Source organism: Scyliorhinus torazame, chromosome 13, assembly GCF_047496885.1.
Source record: "Scyliorhinus torazame isolate Kashiwa2021f chromosome 13, sScyTor2.1, whole genome shotgun sequence".
NCBI classification, from domain to species: domain Eukaryota; kingdom Metazoa; phylum Chordata; class Chondrichthyes; order Carcharhiniformes; family Scyliorhinidae; genus Scyliorhinus; species Scyliorhinus torazame.
The window spans coordinates 22,826,065-22,845,491 of record NC_092719.1 but is presented as its reverse complement, the minus strand read 5'-3'; the positions used below and the strand labels follow the sequence as shown (position 1 = coordinate 22,845,491).

At 52.4% G+C, this 19,427-nt stretch overlaps 1 pseudogene; it reads right to left on the bottom strand.

The window, feature by feature from the left end:
• Nucleotides 1-2,750: 2,750 nt before the first annotated feature.
• Nucleotides 2,751-17,935, bottom strand: LOC140387793 (ras-related C3 botulinum toxin substrate 1 pseudogene; annotated as a pseudogene).
• Nucleotides 17,936-19,427: the final 1,492 nt, after the last annotated feature.

The window sequence follows — 19,427 nt, the reverse complement described above, 5'->3', positions numbered from 1 at the left end:
GGAGATGGGAGTGCTGCCGTAGCTAGGAGCCGGAGGGTCGTCCCCTTGCAGGAGGCCTCTTCCATCTGCACCCACTCCGAATTGGGTTTGTGTACCCATCCCCTCACTCTTTCCTCACCAGGCTGATCAGGTTCCACTTGTGGATCTGTGTTCAGTCTCTGGCTATTTGGATCCCCAGGTATCGGAATCTATTTTAAAAGGGAGCCCATCCAGCTCTGTCCCTCCCCTATTTGGGTTCACTCCCGGTCGGTGCCCATAGGCCCCCGGGGATCACCTTGGGATCAGGGGGCAGCTGGTTTGAGCTCTGGCTGCCCTTGCATCATCTGGCTCTGCCAGCCCTGGTGGTTCTCCATGGTCCATGCCGTCGTGTCCACACCCTCGCCGATGCTCCTTAGTGACTGGGACATGCTCTGCAGCACCTCAGGCATGCCCACCTGCGACTGGGACAAGCTCCGCAGTGCCTCGGTCATTCCCATCTGAGAGTGGGACAAGGCCCGCAGAACCTCATCAAGGTCGGCCTGGTACTGGGTGACATCCCCCAGCGAGTCGGACATTCTGCCAAGATCCTCGGCTATGGCCGTCACTGACTGCGCAACACCTTGGCCACCTTCACACGTGGTGCTGGCATTGTGCACCAGGTTCTCCACTGCGGTCGCCACCCTAGCAATGTTGGTCTCAGTGCCACTCATTGCCGGCACCATCTCCCGCACCCCTCGTCTCTGGGACTCCTCCAAGCTGCTATGAATCTGCTGAACTGTCGCTGACATCTCCCTCTGAATGTCTTGGCCACTCCCTATCATCTGCACCAGCTCCGGGTAATGCTGTACCACAGGCTCAGCGTCAGGCTGGGACCCAGCTTGGATCCAGCAGCCCTCCGACTGCTGTCTCTCCTGGAGGCTCCTGCCTTATCTCTGCAGGTAGGGTTGAAGCTGTGCCGCGACTATAATGGTTGCATCCTCGGAGCTCTCCCCCGAGGTGTTCTCCTTGGAATCAGGAGAGGGGCCGCCCGTGATGGGCCGGTTCCGTCGGCTGGAGGACATGTGGGAGAATGGACATGTGGACAGTGTTTAGGGATGGGTCAGTCAGTAAGGCAATCACTACTCACGTTTGACAGGTCCCCTGAGTGGAGCCCGGTAGCTCTTCACATCTGTGGCGTCCGCCAGCCTCCGCGTGACTGACCGATCTGTCCTCGGCCACCTCCAGGATTCTTATGTCCGGCACCCCTCTGCTGGTCTGTGCCCTTTCCTGACGGATATGGAAGAGCTTTTCCTGAGGAGACATAGAGGGGGCATCGTTAGCCACATGCGAGGTTCACAGTGGTGGGAGAGGGTGCTGAAGGACGGGTTGGGGGGTTTAAGGGGGAGCAGGAGTGGAGGAAGGGCTGGGGGTTGCATGGAGAGTTGTGGGGTGGATGATCCTTTGGAGGGGGCTCGGGGACGTTGGGGTCTACTCACTCGTGCTGCCCGGTGTAGGTTGTTGACCTTCTTCCGGCACTGAAGGCCAGTCCTTCTGGTCAAACTCCCCGAGCTGACAGCTGCCGCCACCTCATCCCAGGTAGCACTGGGTGCCTTGTGGCCCACTCTCCGAGACCCTCGGGGAACAGGACATCCCTCCTGGCCTCCATGGCGTCTAGCAGCCTCCCCAGGTCAGAGATCCCAATCTTGGGGCTGGTCTCCTTGGCACCATTGTTGTGAGCTGGCTGGTGTTGGCTGAACAAGTGTAGCTTAAGTGCTGCTCGACCTTGTTAGCGGGAGGCTGGCGTGTGCGGTCCCGGCGAATCAGCTGCCGAGTCTTCATTTGCGGTGAAAAGCCTGTGAGGCCTTATTAAGTGGGCCAATTAACGATGAACTGCATTGCTGGCCTCGCTGGGCCGAATGCTGGAAAGTTCGGGGCAATTCCCGCTTTCTACAACACTGAGAAATCTTTCTGGAGAATCGCGCCCTCTATTTCTCACCCTTGGTGGTGGGATTCTGTCTTCCTGCCGCTTGTCAATGGGATTTCACATTGAAGCCCCCCCATGCCGCCGGGAAACCCATGGGCGGGGGTGAGTTGCCGGCAGGAAACGTGACTCTCAACGACCGGAAAATTCCAGACATTCTCGGATTCTCTTTCTTCCCCTCCATTTGAAAGACAAGTTATTGCGATTTCTAGACGGCCGCAGGTTCCACGAGATTGATTAAGGTGTATGCTGTACTGTTTTGGATTTGTCCGATAATCTGACACCACAGCAGATGCGCCATTCTTTTCTCCACAATGTTTTCGTCGAGCGGGTCGCTATGACAACGTTCTTGTGCCACAATGCCAACTCCTGACACCATGTCAAAATGCTGAGTTCTAGTGACTGGTACCAGGGATTTATAACAACAATAGTTTGTTCAGTACTCCGAATACCTCTTACTTTATTCCACTCGGCCCACACTCCGGGGAGATAATAATAATCTTTATTATTGTCACAAGTAGGCTTACATTAACACTGCAATGAAATTACTGTGAAAATCCCCTGGCACTCCGGCACCTGTTCGGGTACACTGAGGGAGAATTCAGAATGTCCAAATTCTCTAACAAGCACGTCTTTCGGGACTTGTGGAAGGAAACTGGAGCAGCCGGAGGAAACCCACGCAGACAGGGGGAGAACGTGCAGACTCCACACGTTCCACAAAGTGACCCAAGCCGGGAATCGAACCTGGGACCCTGGTGCTGTGAAGCAACAGTGCTACCCACTGTGCTACCGTGCTGCCCAACAGAGTCAATCAAAGGAGGAAATTCATACCAATCTCTTTCGCCATTGCAAGGCCCTGCGGATATGTGATAGGAGTCAGTTTCTATTCCCTCAACTTTTCAATTGTGTCCTTGTCATCCCGCAGATCAAGCTGGGTGCCCACCAGGATGATGGGTGAGTTTGGACAATGATGCCTCACTTCAGGATACCACTTGGCACGGATATTTTCAAAAGATGCTGGGCTCACCAGCGAGAAGCAGATTAGAAAAACGTCTGTTTGAGGGTAGGAAAGTGAACGCAGACGATCAGAATCTTCTTGTCCAACCGTGTCCCAAAGCCCCAGATTCCACAGGCTTCCCACCAACCATCACATTGGCAGAATAGTTGTCAAAGACAGTAGGGATCTATTCTCCTGGTAAGGCATTGGTCATGTAGCTGATGACCCAGCTGGTCTTACTCACCCCGCCATCACCGACCACCACAGACTTTATCGCCTGCATCGGACCCACGCTCCATCTGCCTCAGCATCGCACTGAGGCGATAGTGTGGCTATGATTGGATGGATAAGCATGGAATCAGATGAGTGCAGTCCCAGCTGCGTGCGAGCGGAGACGTTGGAAGAGGATTGTGTGGTCACCCCTGTCAAAGACAGCTGAAAGTTGAGAAGGATGTGAAGCGAATGTTTACCTTTCTCACAGTCGCATCGGATTTGACTTGTAACATTTATATGGGCTGCTTCAGAATTGTTACAGGGGCGGAAACCTGGTTGGAGAGATTCAGGATGGAATTCCAGGAAAGATGGAGCAGACTCTGGGGGTGATTTTGGAGGTCAAGGGTTATATTTTGAGGAGAGGGGTGATGGTGGTAGACGGAAGGAGAGAGGAACAACAATAAGAGAGAGAGAAGCCTTAATGATCTTTGTAATATGTGAAAACTTCCTCATTGATTGTTTTTCTGGACCTGTTTAATGTTGTTCACTTTTAACTTGGAAAAGCTTCTTGAGGGAGAGTCCGGGGCTTTTTACAAACTGATATTTGTAAACACATTGGCTGCTTTTCTGCTTCACTGGGTGATGTGGTCGTCTCCTGGAGCTGCCTGTGTTTGAGTCACAGGGGTCTTGTTGAACTCCAGTTCTCACCATGTGTCTAGTCTACGGGTGGATGAAAGTTATAGAGCGGGATTATGCATTGGCTGACTCCGAAATCGCAGAACGCGATTGGGAGGTGTGATGAACGGTTACTGTACTACTGTCCCCTTATCATCATGTAAGGTGATGTCCCCTTTATGGCCGGGCTTGGAACCCTGGGGGACTCCGCCTCTGGCTCCGCCCACCTGGGAGTCGTATATAAGGGGCCGCCTTGTGGGCGGCACCCAGTTAGCAGCTGTCTCGGCACCAGGCTAGTTCTTAGCTTATTAAAGCCTTCTTTACCATTTACTCTCTAAGCGAAGTTATTGAGGGTACAACAGGAGGACAATAGGTTTCAACGCTAAAATCGCGGCGGGCGCCGATTTGACACCGAATCACAATTCTCATCACCTCGACAATGCGTCAATACGTTCTGGAATGCACGTACAGTAAACACCGTTTGAGTGTCATTAGCAGGCCCGAACCGGTATTCTCCGGGGCTCCCGCGATGCTCTCCCTCCGATGGGCCGAGTTCCCTGCGGAGCGGTTCACTTGTGCTTTTAATAATCGTGAAACCAGTGTCTTGGCTGCTGAGGGAGAGAGAGGGCGTACGGAAAATGCCCAACATTGCCATGGTTTGCTGACTGTTGTGCCACTGGCGGGAGGCTTCTGCCAGAGCCGGGGAGAGTAGCGACCGTTGCCCGGGAGTTGGGCTGTGGGGTCGGGGTGGATAGACACGGAACACCACAGTCGCAGATGTCAAGGCAGCCATGCAGTTGTGCACGCCCCTAACAGCCACTGTGCACCTAGGGCCCGGGTCGTATAGGTATTCCCTCAGGCCACCCCCCGCGGTGCCCTCTGGTCCCAGCTGACCATCAGCTGTATGGGCGCGCTCCAGCAGAACCAGTGCCACCTTGTTGGCTGGAGTGTGTGTGTGGGGAGTGTAATGTGTATATGGGGCTGAAGCTTGTCAGCCTCCCGTGTGTCAATCACAGACCCGGCGATTCCGCACCATTTTTCATTGGAATAGATTGTTTTCCACGTGGAGCCGGCGCTAGCCACTCCACAGTTTCTGGATCAGTCCAGGTTTGGCATCAGTTTTGCTGTCGTCAAAATGCACGAATTCTGCCCGGCGCCAGTCTTTCCTTAACATTGGTTTATTCATATAACCCAGAGAACACAGACAGAAACATCTTTTGACTCCCCCATGACAGGTGGAATCCAGTTCTTATATATGCTGAAGAATAATGCCCCAGCCCGTTCCCCAATTCCCCACAGCTGCTCACATTTACAACTGGAACATGCACCTCAGTGTGGCAGAATTGCAAATGTAACAGCGCAAAGGTTTAAGATGTGTCAGTAATTCATTCTGGACTCCGGATTGGTTCCTACCCACCATCACCACCCCACACCCTCCCCATTATTGTAACTCATCTCAAATTGGGCGCTGGATAGTCACCCATCCCGCAGGACCCAGTTTAAACCACATCATTGCTTGCCAGCTGTGTATTTGGAATATTCCCACAATTACAATCACGTCTACACAGCTTCAATTGCTCCGATATATTTAGTCTCCTTTTGCCATACCAAACCCTTTCATACATTTAAATACGCAATTAGGTCAAATCTCAGTCTTTGGTTTTTTAGTGATGTGGTATTATAGGTATTACGGTACCTGACAGGCTAAAGCACCATTGGTGGAAACTGTATGCTTTCTATTGGTAGAATGTATGGTAGCTCCGCCCTGATAGGCGGGGTATAAGAACCCGTGCCGCCCCAGCAGCCTTCATTCTGTACCTGAGCTGCTGGGGAAACATCTAGCTTATTAAAGCCTTCAGTTGGACTACAACCTCGCTTTAGTGGTCATTGATCGTGCATCAAGTGAAAAGACCCGTGTTCTGATAAATTTGAAGAGAACATTGAGATCAGAATTATTCTGCTCTCGTGGGTCGGATCTGGAATAACGATGAGTCAGATTACAGGAGGGAGATAGAGAATCGAGTGGCGTGGTGTAACGACAGCAATCTCTCCCTCAATGTCAGCAAAACTAAGGAGCTTGTCACTGATATCAGGAAGCAAAGTATCGAACATACCCCTATCAATGGTGCCGAGGTGGGGATGGTTGACAGCTTCAAATTCCTAGATGTACACATCGCCAACAATCTGTCCTTTTTCACCCACATCGATGCTACGACCAAGAAAGCACAACAGTGCGTATTCTTCACAGGAAACTAAGGAAATTCGGTATGTCCACATTGACTCTTACCAATTTTGGAGATGTACCATAGAAAGCATCTTATCTGGCTGCATCACAGCCTGGTGTGGCAACTGCTTGACCAAAAACCGTAAGAAACTACAGAGAGTCATGAACACAGCCCAGTCCATCATGCAAACCTGCCTGCCATCATAGGATGTGGGCATCGCTGACTAGGCCAGCATTTATTGCCCAGTCCTAATTGCCATTCTTCAGAGGGCATTTAAGAGTCAACCACATTGCTGTGGGTCTGGAGTCACATGGAGGCCAGACTGGGTAAGGATGGCAGTTTTCCTTCCCTAAAGTTCATTAGTGAACCAGATGGGTTTTTACAACAATGGACAATGGTTTCATGGTCATCATTGGACTTTTAATTCCAGATTCTTACTGAATTAAAATGTCACCATCTGCCATGATAGGACTCGAACCCGAATCCCCAGAGAATTACCCTGGGTCTCTGGATTACTAATCCGGTGACAATACCACTGCGCCACAGTTTTCCCAAGAGTTTAATACATCGAGCTGGATTGGAAATCGCGGGATTTCCCAATGTAATGATCCTGTTTCTTGACCGGCAATGTCCGCCAGCATTATTGATGACAGGAAGTGGTGGATTGGCGGGAGTCGGGCCTGCTGATTACCTCAGTAGGCATCAGGTGGAGGCAGAGGCAGGATGACGCTGAGGTGGTCAACTTAAAATGCTATTTCCTTCACTGTTACTGATGCGACCATCAATTCACTCAAAGACACGAGGAGAAGTAAACCGTGGTTTTAATCAGCTTAGAACAGTGCCTGCCTTCGACTGGTACAATACTGGGAACTGCCTACAGGTCAGCTGCTCTTTATACTTCCTCTTAAGGGGAGGAGCCATTGGCGGAGCCCGTACATGCCCCAACACATCACCCTGTGGGTGAAGCCACACAATGGCCCATAGGTGGAGCCCACAGGGTTAACAACATAACACAACAGCAGAACGTATACAAATGCACTGGTGAATTATTAACACTATACATTCACCACATTCACCCCCTGTTAAAAAATGAAGTCCGGCGGGGGTGACGGGCTCATAGGTTCAGCCGGTCCAGCGCACGGATCATGCGCTGTGATCGCCGAAGCACTGGTGTTGCAGCCGGTCCGGGTGGCTGTGGAAGTGGGTCCGGTGCGGGCACAGGCGTGGACTCAGGGAGCGGCTCTTCTGGAGCTTCATTCCTGTGGACCGGCGTGGCTGGTGGGAGGGAGCGCGGGAGCCATATTGGGGTGGGGGCGCTGGACATGGTAGGTTGGATGGGATATTGTGTGGGGGCTGCGGTGGTGGTGGTGGAGCCTGCGGGCGCCACGTCCCGGAGAGAGACGGTATCTTGAAAATGAAATGAAAATGAAAATCGCTTATTGTCACAAGTAGGCTTCAAATGAAGTTACTGTGAAAAGCCCCTAGTCACCACATTCCAGCGCCTGTTCGGGGAGGCTGGTACGGGAATTGAACCGTGCTGCTAGCCTGCCTTGGTCTGCTTTCAAAACCAGAGATTTAGCCCTGTGCTAAACAGCCCATCGGGGTGTTCAACATAAGCATATTGTGGGTTGGAATGTAGGAGCTGGACCCTCTCTACCAAGGGGTCGGTCTTACGGCTCCGAACGTGTTTTCGGAGGAGGACTGGTCCCGGTATCTTCAGCCAGGACGGAAGTGAGGCCCCTGAGGTAGCTCCCCTAGGGAAAACAAACACGCGGTCATGAGGAGTCTGGTTTGTGGCCGTGCAAAGGAGGGACCTGATAGAGTGGAGCGCATCGGGGAGGACCTGCTGCCAGTGAGAAACTGGAAGATTCCTGGACCGCAGGGTCAGTAGGACGGTCTTCCAGACCGTCACGTTGTCCCTCTCCACCTGCCCGTTTCTCCTGGGGTTTTAACTGGTCGTTCTGCTCGAGGCAATGCCTTTACTGAGCAGGTACTGATGCAGTTCATCGCTCATGAACGACGAGCCCCGGTCACTGTGGACATAACTGGGGAAACCAAACAGGGTGAAGATACTATGCAGGGCTTTAATGACAGTGGGAGTGGTCATATCGGGGCAGGGGATGGCAAATGGGAAGTGGGAGAACTCATCTAATGATGTTGAGAAAGTATGTTTGGGCTTATTGGAGGTGAGGGGCCCTTTGAAATCAATACTGAGGCGTTCAAAGGGCCGGGATGCCTTTACCAGGTGGGCCTTATCCGGTCGATAGAAGTGCGGTTTACACTCCGCACAGATTTGGCAGTCCCTGGTCATGGTTCTGACCTCCTCGGTGGAGTAGGGCAGGTTGCGAGCCTTGATATAATGGGCGAGCCGGGTGACCCCCGGGTGGCAGAGGTCATTGTGGATAGCCCGTAGTCGGTCATCTTGCGCGCTGGCGCATGTGCCGCGGGACAGGGCATCTGGGGGCTCGTTGAGCTTCCCAGGACGATATACTATATCGTAGTTCTAGGTGAAGAGTTTGATCCTCCACCTCAAGATCTTATCGTTCTTGATTTTGCCCCACTGCGTATTGTCGAACATGAAGGCTACCGATCATTGGTCGGTGACGAGGGTAAACCTCCTGCCAGCGAGGTAGTGCCTCCAGTGCTGCACGGCTTCCATGATGGCTTGGCATTCTTTTTCGGCCTAGGAGTGTCGAATTTCAGAGGTGGTGAGGGTCCATGAAAAGAACACTACCGGCCTGCCTGCTTGGTTGAGGGTGGCAGCGAGAGCGACCTCCGATGCGTCGCTCTCCACCTGGAAGGGGATGGACTCGTCCACCGCGCGCATCGCGGCTTTGGCGATGTCCGCCTTGATGCAGCTGAAGGCCTGGCGGGCCTCAGTTGCCAGTGGAAAAATGGTGGCCTTAATTAGTGGGCGGGCTTTGTCCGCATGCTGGGGGACCCATTGGGCATAATAGGAGAAGAATCCAAGGCACCTCTTCAGGGCCTTGGGACAGTGAGGGAGAGGGAGTTGCAGGAGGGGGCACATATGATCAAGGTCGGGCCCTAGGACCCCCATTGTCCACGACGTAGCCGAGGATGGCTAGTCTGGTTGTGTGGAAAATTTATTTCTCCTTGTTGTAGGTGAGGTTGAGTTTTTGGGCGGTTTGGAGAAATCGGTGGAAGTTGGCGTCGTGGTCCTGCTGATCATGGCCGCAGATGGTGACATTGTCCAAGTACGGAAATGTGGCCCGCAGCCCATACTGGTCCACCATTCGGTCCATTGCTCTTTGAAACACCGAAACCCAATTCGTGATGCCAAAGGGGACCCGGAGGAAATGGAACAGGCGGCCGTCTGCCTCAAAAGCCGTGTAGTGGCGGTCCTCCGGGCGGATTGGGAGCTGGTGGGTATGCAGACTTCAGATCCACCGTGGAGAACACGTGGTAGTGTGTGATCTGATTTACCAAGACTGCAATCCGGGGAAGGGGGTACGCATCGAGTTGCGTGTACCGGTTAATGGTTTGGCTGTAATCAACTACCATCCAGAACTTTTCCCCGGTCTTGACGACCACCACCTGAACTCTCCGGGGGCTATTGCTGGCCTCGACGACTCCCTCCCGCAAGAGATGCTGGACCTCGGACCTAATGAACGTCCTGTCCTGCATGCTATACCGCCTGCTTCTGGTGGCGACTGGCTTGCAGTTGGCGGTGAGGTTTGTGAAGAGACGGGGAGGGTCGACTTTTCGGGTCGCGAGGCTGCATATGGTGAGTGGGGGTAGGGGCCGCCCGAACTTAAGAGTAAGGCACCTGAGGTTACATTGGAAGTCGAGTCCCAATAGGAGAGGAGCGCAGAGGTCTGGGAGCACATATAGTTTAAAATTAGCGTACTCAGCACCCTGTATCGCTATGGTTGCAGTAGTGCACCCTTGGATTTGCACCGAGTGTGACCCAGAGGTGAGGGAGATGGTTTGTTGCATCGGGAAAATTGGGAGCGAGCAGCGTCTTACCTTGTCTGGGTGAATAAATCTCTCTGTGTTCCCGGAGTCGAAAAGGCAGGACATCTCGTGCCCGTTAACCCGGACAGCCATCATGACAGCTCCGGAGGTGCTTGGGTCGCGACTGGTCCAGGGTGACCGCGCTGAGTTGCGGGTAGCCGGCGGCGTGATCAGAGGTGCTGGGGCGGCCCCGCGATGACTGTCCGTGTAGATCGTACGCGTCGAGCGGTGTAGCAGATGGCGGCCAAGATGGCGGCCCCCGTTGGTCGAGCGTGGCGGGTGGTGAGGAAGATGGCGTCCAAGATGGCGGCCCCCATGAGTTGTACATATTGTGAGGGGGCGGAGTCGGCAGACACGCTGCCACATTGCGGGGTTTGCAGGCCTGTGAGTCTGAGGAGCGGGTCTGTGAGTTAGAGTTCTTAGAGCTGGCGAGGCAGACCTTGGCAAAGTGTCCTTTTCGCCTGCAGCTGCTGCAGTTCGCGTTGCGGGCCGGGCAGTGCTGCAAAAATAGCAGGGTAGCCTCCCATGATGGGCGGGCGGCCGCGCGGCACAGGCCTGGGGTAGTCTCTGGTCGGAGGCCCACGAGGGGGTCGCGTGGTCGGCCGGGAACGCAGTAAGGCTCTGAAAAGCAACCTCCAGAGAGGTGGCTAACTTTACCGTGTCGTCCTGTCCTGGGCCCCTTTTTCGAGCAGGCGCTGTCTCACATAATTTGACCGGACTCCCGCCACGTAGACGTCTCGGACGGCGAGCTCCATGTGCCGAGTGGCCGTAACGGCCTGGTAATTACAGTTGCGTGCGAGGGCTTTGAGGTCGTGTAGGTAGTCATCTGGCAACTCCCCGGGGCGCTGGCGGCGAGTGGTGAAGATGTGTCGCGCGTAGACCTCGTTCACAGGCCGTATGTAGATGTGTTAGAGCAGCGCGAGGGCATCTGTATAGGAGGCGGCCTCGTCAAGCTGGACTGAAATGCGATGGCTCACCCGTGCGTGGAGGAGGCTCAGCTTCTGTTCATCAGTGACAGATGGCGTGGACGACGCGGCGAGGTCGGGCCTTGAAGCATCGAAGCCAGTGCGAAAATATTTATTTCGCCTCCACGGCCTGCGGATCGAGTTCTAGTCTGTCAGGTTTGAGGGCTGATTCCATAGTTGTATTTAAGCTAATTAAATTGATGCAACCATCAATTCACTCAAAGACACGAGGAGATGTAAACCGTGGTTTTAATCAGCTTAGAACAGTGCCTGCCTGGACTTCTGGTGGCGGCAATGAGTGAGTGAGCCGCACATTCGGGGGCTCTCACTCCGGCGGGATTTGAGGACCTGGTTCCCCGGTTTTGCGGGGCTATGAAAGGACGGCCATGGGGGGCTAAGGAGCGAGCAGAGCTGCATGGAATTGCGGGAGAGCAGAAAGCAGCGCAAACGGGAGAGGAAGGGACAAAGGCATGGTGCAGGGGAAGCTGACCCGGGAACAAAGATGGCGGACCTGCGGACCTCGGACCCGGCGATCCAGCAGGTGCTAGAAAACATGCTGCAGGTGATAAAGAGCAGTTTTGAGTCGTTGAAGCGGGATAACTTGGACCCACTTCAGAAGGCAGTGGATTAGCTGAACCAGAGACTGGATGCCCAGGACAAAAAAGTTAAGGAGCTGGGGGAGGCGGTGGAGGAGCAGGCGGACGCGCAGACAATTGCTGCGCTAGAAGTCGACGGGTTGAAGGAGAGACAGAGAAGACTGCTGGACAGAGTAGAGGAGCCCGTAGACAAAATCTGAGGATCATCGGCCTCCCGGAGGGGGCGGAGGGAGCTGATGCCACAGCGTTCGTGGCGGACCTGTTGATGCAGCTGATGGGGGCTGAAGCCTGTCCACGACCGCCGGAGCTGGAGGGGGCACACAGAGTACAGGTGAGACAGGTGCGCCCAGGGGGGCCCCCCCGTCCGATGGTGATTAGGTTCCACAGGTTTGTGGAGAAGGAGCGGGTGTTGCAGTGGGCAAAGAGCGCTAAGAGCAGCACGTGGAATAACAGTGTCCTTCGCATTCACCAGGACCTAAGCCAGGAGGTGGCCAGGCGGCGAGCAGCCTTTAAACAAGTTAAGGAGGTGTTGTTCAAAAAGCACGTGAAGTTTGGTCTGCTCTTCCCGGCCCGTCTTTGGGTTACGCATCAGGGCCAACACCACTACTTCTCCGGGCCCGAAGAATCGATGGACTTTGTGAGGGATCAGGGGCTGGTCTCGAAAAAAGGACCCACGGACGCAAGCTAGGGTCCGGGAATTACTGGTTGAAGGGGCGCCTACTGTGCCTGGACTGCAGGTCGACTGTTTACTGCTTTAAAGGTGCCTTGTGGTGTATTTTGTGAGGACAGTTTTTGCCTGTGGGGGATGTGGGGGGAGGGTATCCCCCCCGTGGGGGTGTGGGGGGAGAGTATCCACCCCCCCCTTTCGAATGGTCTTTTTCCTTTTTTCTGTTTTTGTTTCTCTCCTTTTTTTTCCTGTTGTGGTGGGTACCTTTTGTTGGGCTCTCTGAGTGCGCTGGAGCCTGTATTGTAACAAAAGGGTGGCCGGTCAGTAATGGGGATTAAAGATGTTGGTTGGGGGCTTTTGTTTCATTTATGTCTATGGTTTTCATGTTTGTTCCGGATGGGGGATGTACGGGTACTGGGTTATTGCGGTGTTATATATATATATATATATTTTTGGGTGCTCAGAAAGGGACGTGGGTTGACACTTTTCTGTGTACACAGCTGGGACTGTATTGTACCCGGAGCAGCCTCGCGTTGCTGTTTGATGTTTACATCTTGGTTGATCTTTCCCATCTTAGTGAGACTGCTCCAGTGGGTCGGAGTGGCGGATGGTGTGCTGGGGAGTGGGGAGATGAGGTCGGGGAAACAATGGAAGTGAGACAAGGGGGTGCTGGAGCAATGAGTCACCGGGCTAGCAGATTGGCTAGTCAAGGGAGTCAGGTGGGGGGGGAGAATACAGCCAGTGAATGGCAGGGGTGGGGTTATCGGGGATGTTGCTGGGGGGGGGGGGGAGGAGGGGGAGTTATTTTGCTGACGTGGGGGGGATCTGAAGTAGGTAATGGAAAGGAGGTCGGGGGTGGAGGCAGCCAAGAGGCGAGCCAGGAATGGCACGGCGCATGGGCCGGGCCCAAGAAAGGTTATGGCTGACCGGCAGCGGGGTGGGGGGGGTGGGGGGGAGGTTGTGCCCCTCAACCAGGCTGATCACCTGGAATGTCAGAGGACTAAATGGGCCAGTTAAAAGGGCACGTGTGTTCGCGCATTTGCGGGCTCTAAAGGCGGACATAATTATGTTGCAGGAGACACATCTGAAAGTGTCTGACCAGACTAGGCTAAGGAAGGGCTGGATCAGCCAGGTTTTCCACTCGGACTTGGATTCTAAGTCCAGGGGGGTAGCAATTATGATCAATAAGCGGGTTCAATTTGAGGGGGAGGGCGTAGTCGCAGACGGCGGGGACAGATTCCTTATGGTAAGGGACAAGCTGGAGGGGAGAAGAGTGGTGCTGGTGAACATATATGCGCCGAACTGGGATGACGTTGACTTCATCAAAAGAGTGCTGGGGAAGATCTCGGACCTAGACTCACGTAAGTTGATAATGGGGGGGGGGGACTTTAATACTGTCCTTGACCCGGGGCTGGACCGGTCATGTCCCAGAACGGGCAGACTCCCAGCAATGGCAAGGGAGCTGAAAGGGTTCATGGAGAAAATGGGGGCTGTGGACCCATGGAGAGCCAGATAGCCGACGGGAAGGGGCTACTCGTTTTATTCGCGTGTTCATAAAGTATATTCTAGGATTGATTTTTTTATCGTGAGCAGGGACTGTGTAGGGGAGGTAAAGAATACGGAATACTCGGCAATCACTATCTCGAACCATGCCCCGATACGGGGGAGGTTTCAGCAGCGACTCTGTGGGAGGCGCTGAAGGCAGCAGTGAGGAGGGGAGCTGATCTCAATTCGGGCTCACAGGGTCAGGGCGGACATAGCAGAAATGGACAGATTGGTTAGGGAAATTCACCGGATAGACGAGGAGCATGCGGGTCCCCGGGGGAGGATCTATTCAGGGAGAGACGGAGATTGCAGGCGGGACTGGGGGTGCTATCCACGAGTAGGGCCGTGGAATAACTTAGGAGTGGTGTATGAGCATGGGGAGAAGGCCAGTAGATTGCTAGCGCAGCAACTCAGGCAGAGGGAGGCGACCAGGGAAATAAGTAGAGTGGCCGATGGGGAGGGGAGCAGAGTGGAGGACCCGGCAGGACTGAATAAGGTATTTCGGGACTTATATAGTAAGCTGTACATTTCAGAACCCCCGGAAGAGCCGGAGGAGATGAAAAGGTTCCTGGATGGACTGACCTTCCCAAAAGTAGGCAGGGGACTAGTGGACGGGCTGGGGGCCCCGATTAGAGCGGAGGAGGTATTGGGGGGCCTAAAGGCCATGCAGTCGGGGAAAGCCCTGGGACCGGATGGATACCCAGTAGAGTTTTACAAGAAGTTCTTGGAGATAGTGGGACCGGTCCTGACAAGGGGTTTTAATGAGGCAAGAGACAGAGGGACCCTGCCACCGACGATGTCGCAAATCACCATCTCGCTGATACTGAAGCGGGACAAGGACCCGGAATCCTGCGGGGGGTGGTGGAACATAGGGTCTCTCTCTATGCGGACGACCTGCTCCTGTACGTGTCGGACCCACTGACCGGGATGGAAAATATACTGGAAACATTGAGGAAGTTCGGCCGATTTTCAGGGTACAAATTAAATATGGCCAAGAGTGAGATGTTTGTGGTGCAGGCAAGGGGCCAGGAGAATAGACTGAAGGAGCTGCCATTTAGGCTGGCTGGGGAAAGTTTCCGGTACTTGGGGATACAGGTGGCACGAGACTGGGGCAGGTTGCATAAGTTAAATTTGACTAGGGTGGTGGAACAAATGAAGAGGGAGTTTCGGAGATGGGATGCTCTCCCGTTGTCACTGGCGGGGAGGGTGCAGACTGTAAAGATGACAACCCTCCCTAGATTTCTGTTCGTCTTCCAGTGCCTCCCGATCTTTATCCCGATTACGTCTAAACAGCACACCCTCAACAGATTTTACAATATAGGAGCATGGTGCTGCTTGTCATATTACAGTTGCAGTGTTCGTTGTCTGACCTGGACTTTTTCTTGTGCTTGTGGTATCGATTTTGTATGTCACCTGCCTTGAAAACTGGTTTGTCTGTTTGTTTTGGAGCAAATATGAATTTGTGAATTTCATTGTCATGACATTTAGTTTGTCTGAACAATGCCCATGATATGTTTTGGACTGTGCTGTTACATTGTCCTTCATGTGCAGAGTTGTACCATGTTGTACAGGTTGTTGTTTCGTTGTTATTTTTGTTGTGCTTGGTGACTGGTCCTTGTGGGTAATTTGAGTAATTCTCAAAGTTATTGGTATCAGTGTCCTTTGTGGTATCTGGGGCGTCATTCTCCGACCCCCCGCCGGGTCGGAGAATGGCCGTTGGCCGCCATGAATCCCGCCCCCGCCCCCGCCAAAGTCTCCGGTACCGGAGATTGGGCGGGGACGGGAATCGGGCCGCGCCGGTTGGCGGGACCCCCCGCTCAATTCTCCACCCCAGATGGGCCGAAGTCCCGCCCAGAAATTGCCTGTCCCGCCGGCGTGAATCAAAGCTGGTATTTTCCAGCGGGACCAGGCGGCGTGGGCGGGCTCCGGGGTCCTGGGGGCGGCGTGGGGCGATTTGGCCCTGGAGGTTGCCCCCACAGTGGCCTGGCCCGCGATCGGGGCCCACCGATCCGCGGGCGGGCCTGTGCCGTGGGGGCACTCTTTCCCTTCCGCCTCCGCCACGGTCTCCACCATGGCGGAGGCGGAAGAGACTCTCCCCACTCCGCATGCGTGGGAAACTGTCGGCGGCCGCTGACGCTCCCGTGCATGCGCCGCATTTCCGCGCCAGCTGGCGGGGCAACAAACACCATTTCCGCCAGCTGGCGGGGCGGAAATCCCTCCGGCGCCGGCCTAGCCCCTCAATGTTGGGGCTCGGCCCCCAAAGAGACTTCGCGATGCCCATCTGATTGGCGCCGTTTTATGCACCAGTCGGCGGACATCGCGCCGTTGGAGAGAATTTTGCCCCTGATGTTTCATTGAGCTTTATGGTTTGAGGTTTCTGTGAATGATCTGATGTTGCATTGTTCTTGGTGACATCAGTCATTTCTGGTTGATTTGATTCCTCATTGATTCCTTGGTGCTCCTCTCCTGGAATCATTTCTGGTTGATCTGATTCATCTTTGATCTCTTGGTGCTCCTCTTCTGGAGTCAACATCTTCAAGATTTCAGTTTCTTGTAGGTTGTCAAGAGTAGATGAGGTCTTAATTGATGAGGTCTCACTGGATGTGGTCTCACTGGACTCATGAGTAGTTTCATTTTGATTGTTAAGTGCTTCTGTGTAGTCGAGCTGAGATCTGTCAGTCTCGCTGTGATCTTGCACATCTTATATGGTGATTGTGATCACTTTGTCACTATTCTCACATACAGTGGGTAGACTTTCATTGTCTTTTTAGTAGTTGTTTAAATGAGGTGGATGGACCTTCATAGTCTTCTTCGTGCATGGTTGTCACTCTGGAGGCTTTAATTGCTTCCATTCTGGAGTCTGTCAACGATCTCTCTGTAGAGGCTTCCATCACTGTCTGTGTGGAGTCTTCCATCGCTCTCTGTGTGGAGTCGTGCAGTGTTCTCTCTGTGGAGATGATCAGCGCTCTCTCTACGGAGCCGTTCTGTACTCTCCTAGTGGCGTGGTTTTCTTCTTGGCTATTTGACAGGTTGTTGTCATCCAATGTATCAACGATCTGCCATTCCATCATGGTATTGGATTCATCTACCATGAGTAGAGTCGTATTGAACTTTTCAACTGTGTTGCTGATCATCATATCCAAATAACTCAGCCATGTCTGAGTAGTAATCTACAATAAACAAAGCATCTTCTTTAGTTTTGGATTTGCTAATGTGCTTTTCATGTTGGATGCTGCAAACTGCTTATTCCAGGGTGCTGCGAAAGTTATTTTCAACAGTTGATTGAAATTCAAGCAATGTTCTGCCTTTCGAGGTGAAAATTTGGGTTTTGTAGCTTTAAAACTCTTATTTTTAATTTTCAGGCAGTTTCCCTTTAAGTGAGCATGGTCTGAGTCTTCTGACATCATGATGCTCATGACGTCATGCGTAATCATCGATTGCGCATGTGCAAATCAATTTTCATCCTGAGTGCGCTCCTTTTTCAACTGCGCTTGCCCAGCTTTTTGCGCATGCGCAGAATGGAATTTTGCGGGTTTGCTTCTTTTCTGGATGTGCACATGTGCGTACTGCTCTCGCTCAAGATGGATGCCGTTCAAAACGTGCATCTTCTTCACTTTCAACATTGCCTCTACCTCGTGGTGAGTTTTCGCGCCGTTCTTTCTTTGAATAAATTCAAGGTATTGATTTTTTTTTGTTCATGCGATATGCACTTTTCTATCACGGTTTTTAGAGTTAGTCATTTTTTTGTAAAAGTGATTCCCTTAAACTTTCATCTCAGAGTCCATCAACTAATTGATCCCTGATCATTGAATCTCGTAAATCAGCAAAATTGCAGGCTTGTGCTAGTAACTTGAGGTCTGTAACAAAAATTAGTGATTGGCTCGCTGTGTCTCTGGGACCTACTACAAAATTTAAATCTTTCCAGGATCTCATTAGGCTGCATTTTGCAGTGGTCGTCAAATTTTGCGATTATCACATTAAATTTAGTTTTGTCTTCTTCTTCCAAGTAATTAAAGGATTTATAGATCTCTACAGCTTGCTGACCTGCCAGGGACTGTAGCTGTGCTATTCTTTTTGCTTCAGAGGCTGTATTAAAGTCACTAGCTTCCATATATATTTGGAACTGCTGTTTAAACATTTTCCAGTTACTACTTACATTACCGGTAGTTTTCAGCTGCCGTGGAGCTTGAACGTGCTCCATTGAATTGGTTGGTCATCGAGGAACCGAATGCTGTGAAGTCTTCCACAGTCGAACAGTCGGTACTTTATTTTCTTTCTTTTTTCTAATCTAATCTAACTAGTACTGTTCTTTTAAAGCCAATTATCCCAGTACCATGTTTTATTACACTTCTGGTAGCACAAAGAACAAAGAGCAAAGAAAAGTACAGCACAGGAACAGGCTCTTCGGCCCTCCAAGCCCGTGCCGACCATGCTGCCCGACTAAACTACAATCTTCTACACTTCCTGGGTCCGTATCCCTCTATTCCCATCCTATTCATGTATTTGTCAAGATGCCCCTTAAATGTCACTATCGTCCCGACTTCCACCACCTCCTCCGGTAGCGAGTTCCAGGCATCCACCACCCTCTGTGTAAAAAACTTGCCTCGTACATCTACTCCAAACCTTGCCCCTCGCACCTCAAACCTATGCCCCCTAGTAATTGACCCCTCTACCCTGGGGAAAAGCCTCTGACTATCCACTCTGTCTATTCCCCTCATAATTTTGTAGACCTCTATCAGGTCGCCCCCTCAACCTCCGTCGTTCCAGTGAGAACAAACCGAGTTTCTTCAACCGCTCCTCATAGCTAATTCCCTCCATGCCAGGCAACATTCTGGTAAATCTCTTCTGCACCCTCTCTAAAGCCTCCACATCCTTCTGGTAGTGTGGCGACCAGAATTGAACACTATACTCCAAGTGTGGCCTAACTAAGGTTCTATACAGCTGCAACATGACTTGCCAATTCTTATACTCAATGCCCCGGCCCATGAAGGCAAGCATGCCGTATGCCTTCTTGACTACCTTCTCCACCTGTGTTGCCCCTTTCCGTGACCTGTGGACCTGTACACCTAGATCTCTCTGACTTCCAATACTCTTGAAGGTTCTACCATTCATTGTATATTCCCTACCTGCATTAGACCTTCCAAAATGCATTACCTCACATTGGTCCGGATTAAACTCCATCTGCCATCTCTCCGCCCAAGCCTCCAAACAATCTAAATCCTGCCGTATCCTCTGACAGTCCTCATCGCTATCCGCAATTCCACCAACCTTTGTGTCGTCTGCAAATTTACTAATCAGACCAGTTACATTTACCTCCAAATCATTTATATATACTACAAACAGCAAAGGTCCCAGCACTGATCCCTGCGGAACGCCACTAGTCACAGCCCTCCAATTAGAAAAGCATCCTTCCATAGCTACTCTCTGCCTTCTATGATCTAGCCAGTTCTGTATCCACCTTGCCAGCTCACCCCTGATCCCGTGTGACTTCACCTTTTGTACTAGTCTACCATGAGGGACCTTGTCAAAGGCCTTACTGAAGTCCATATAGACAACATCCACTGCCCTACCTGCATCAATCATCTTTGTGACCTCTTCGAAAAACTCTATCAAGTTAGTGAGACACGACC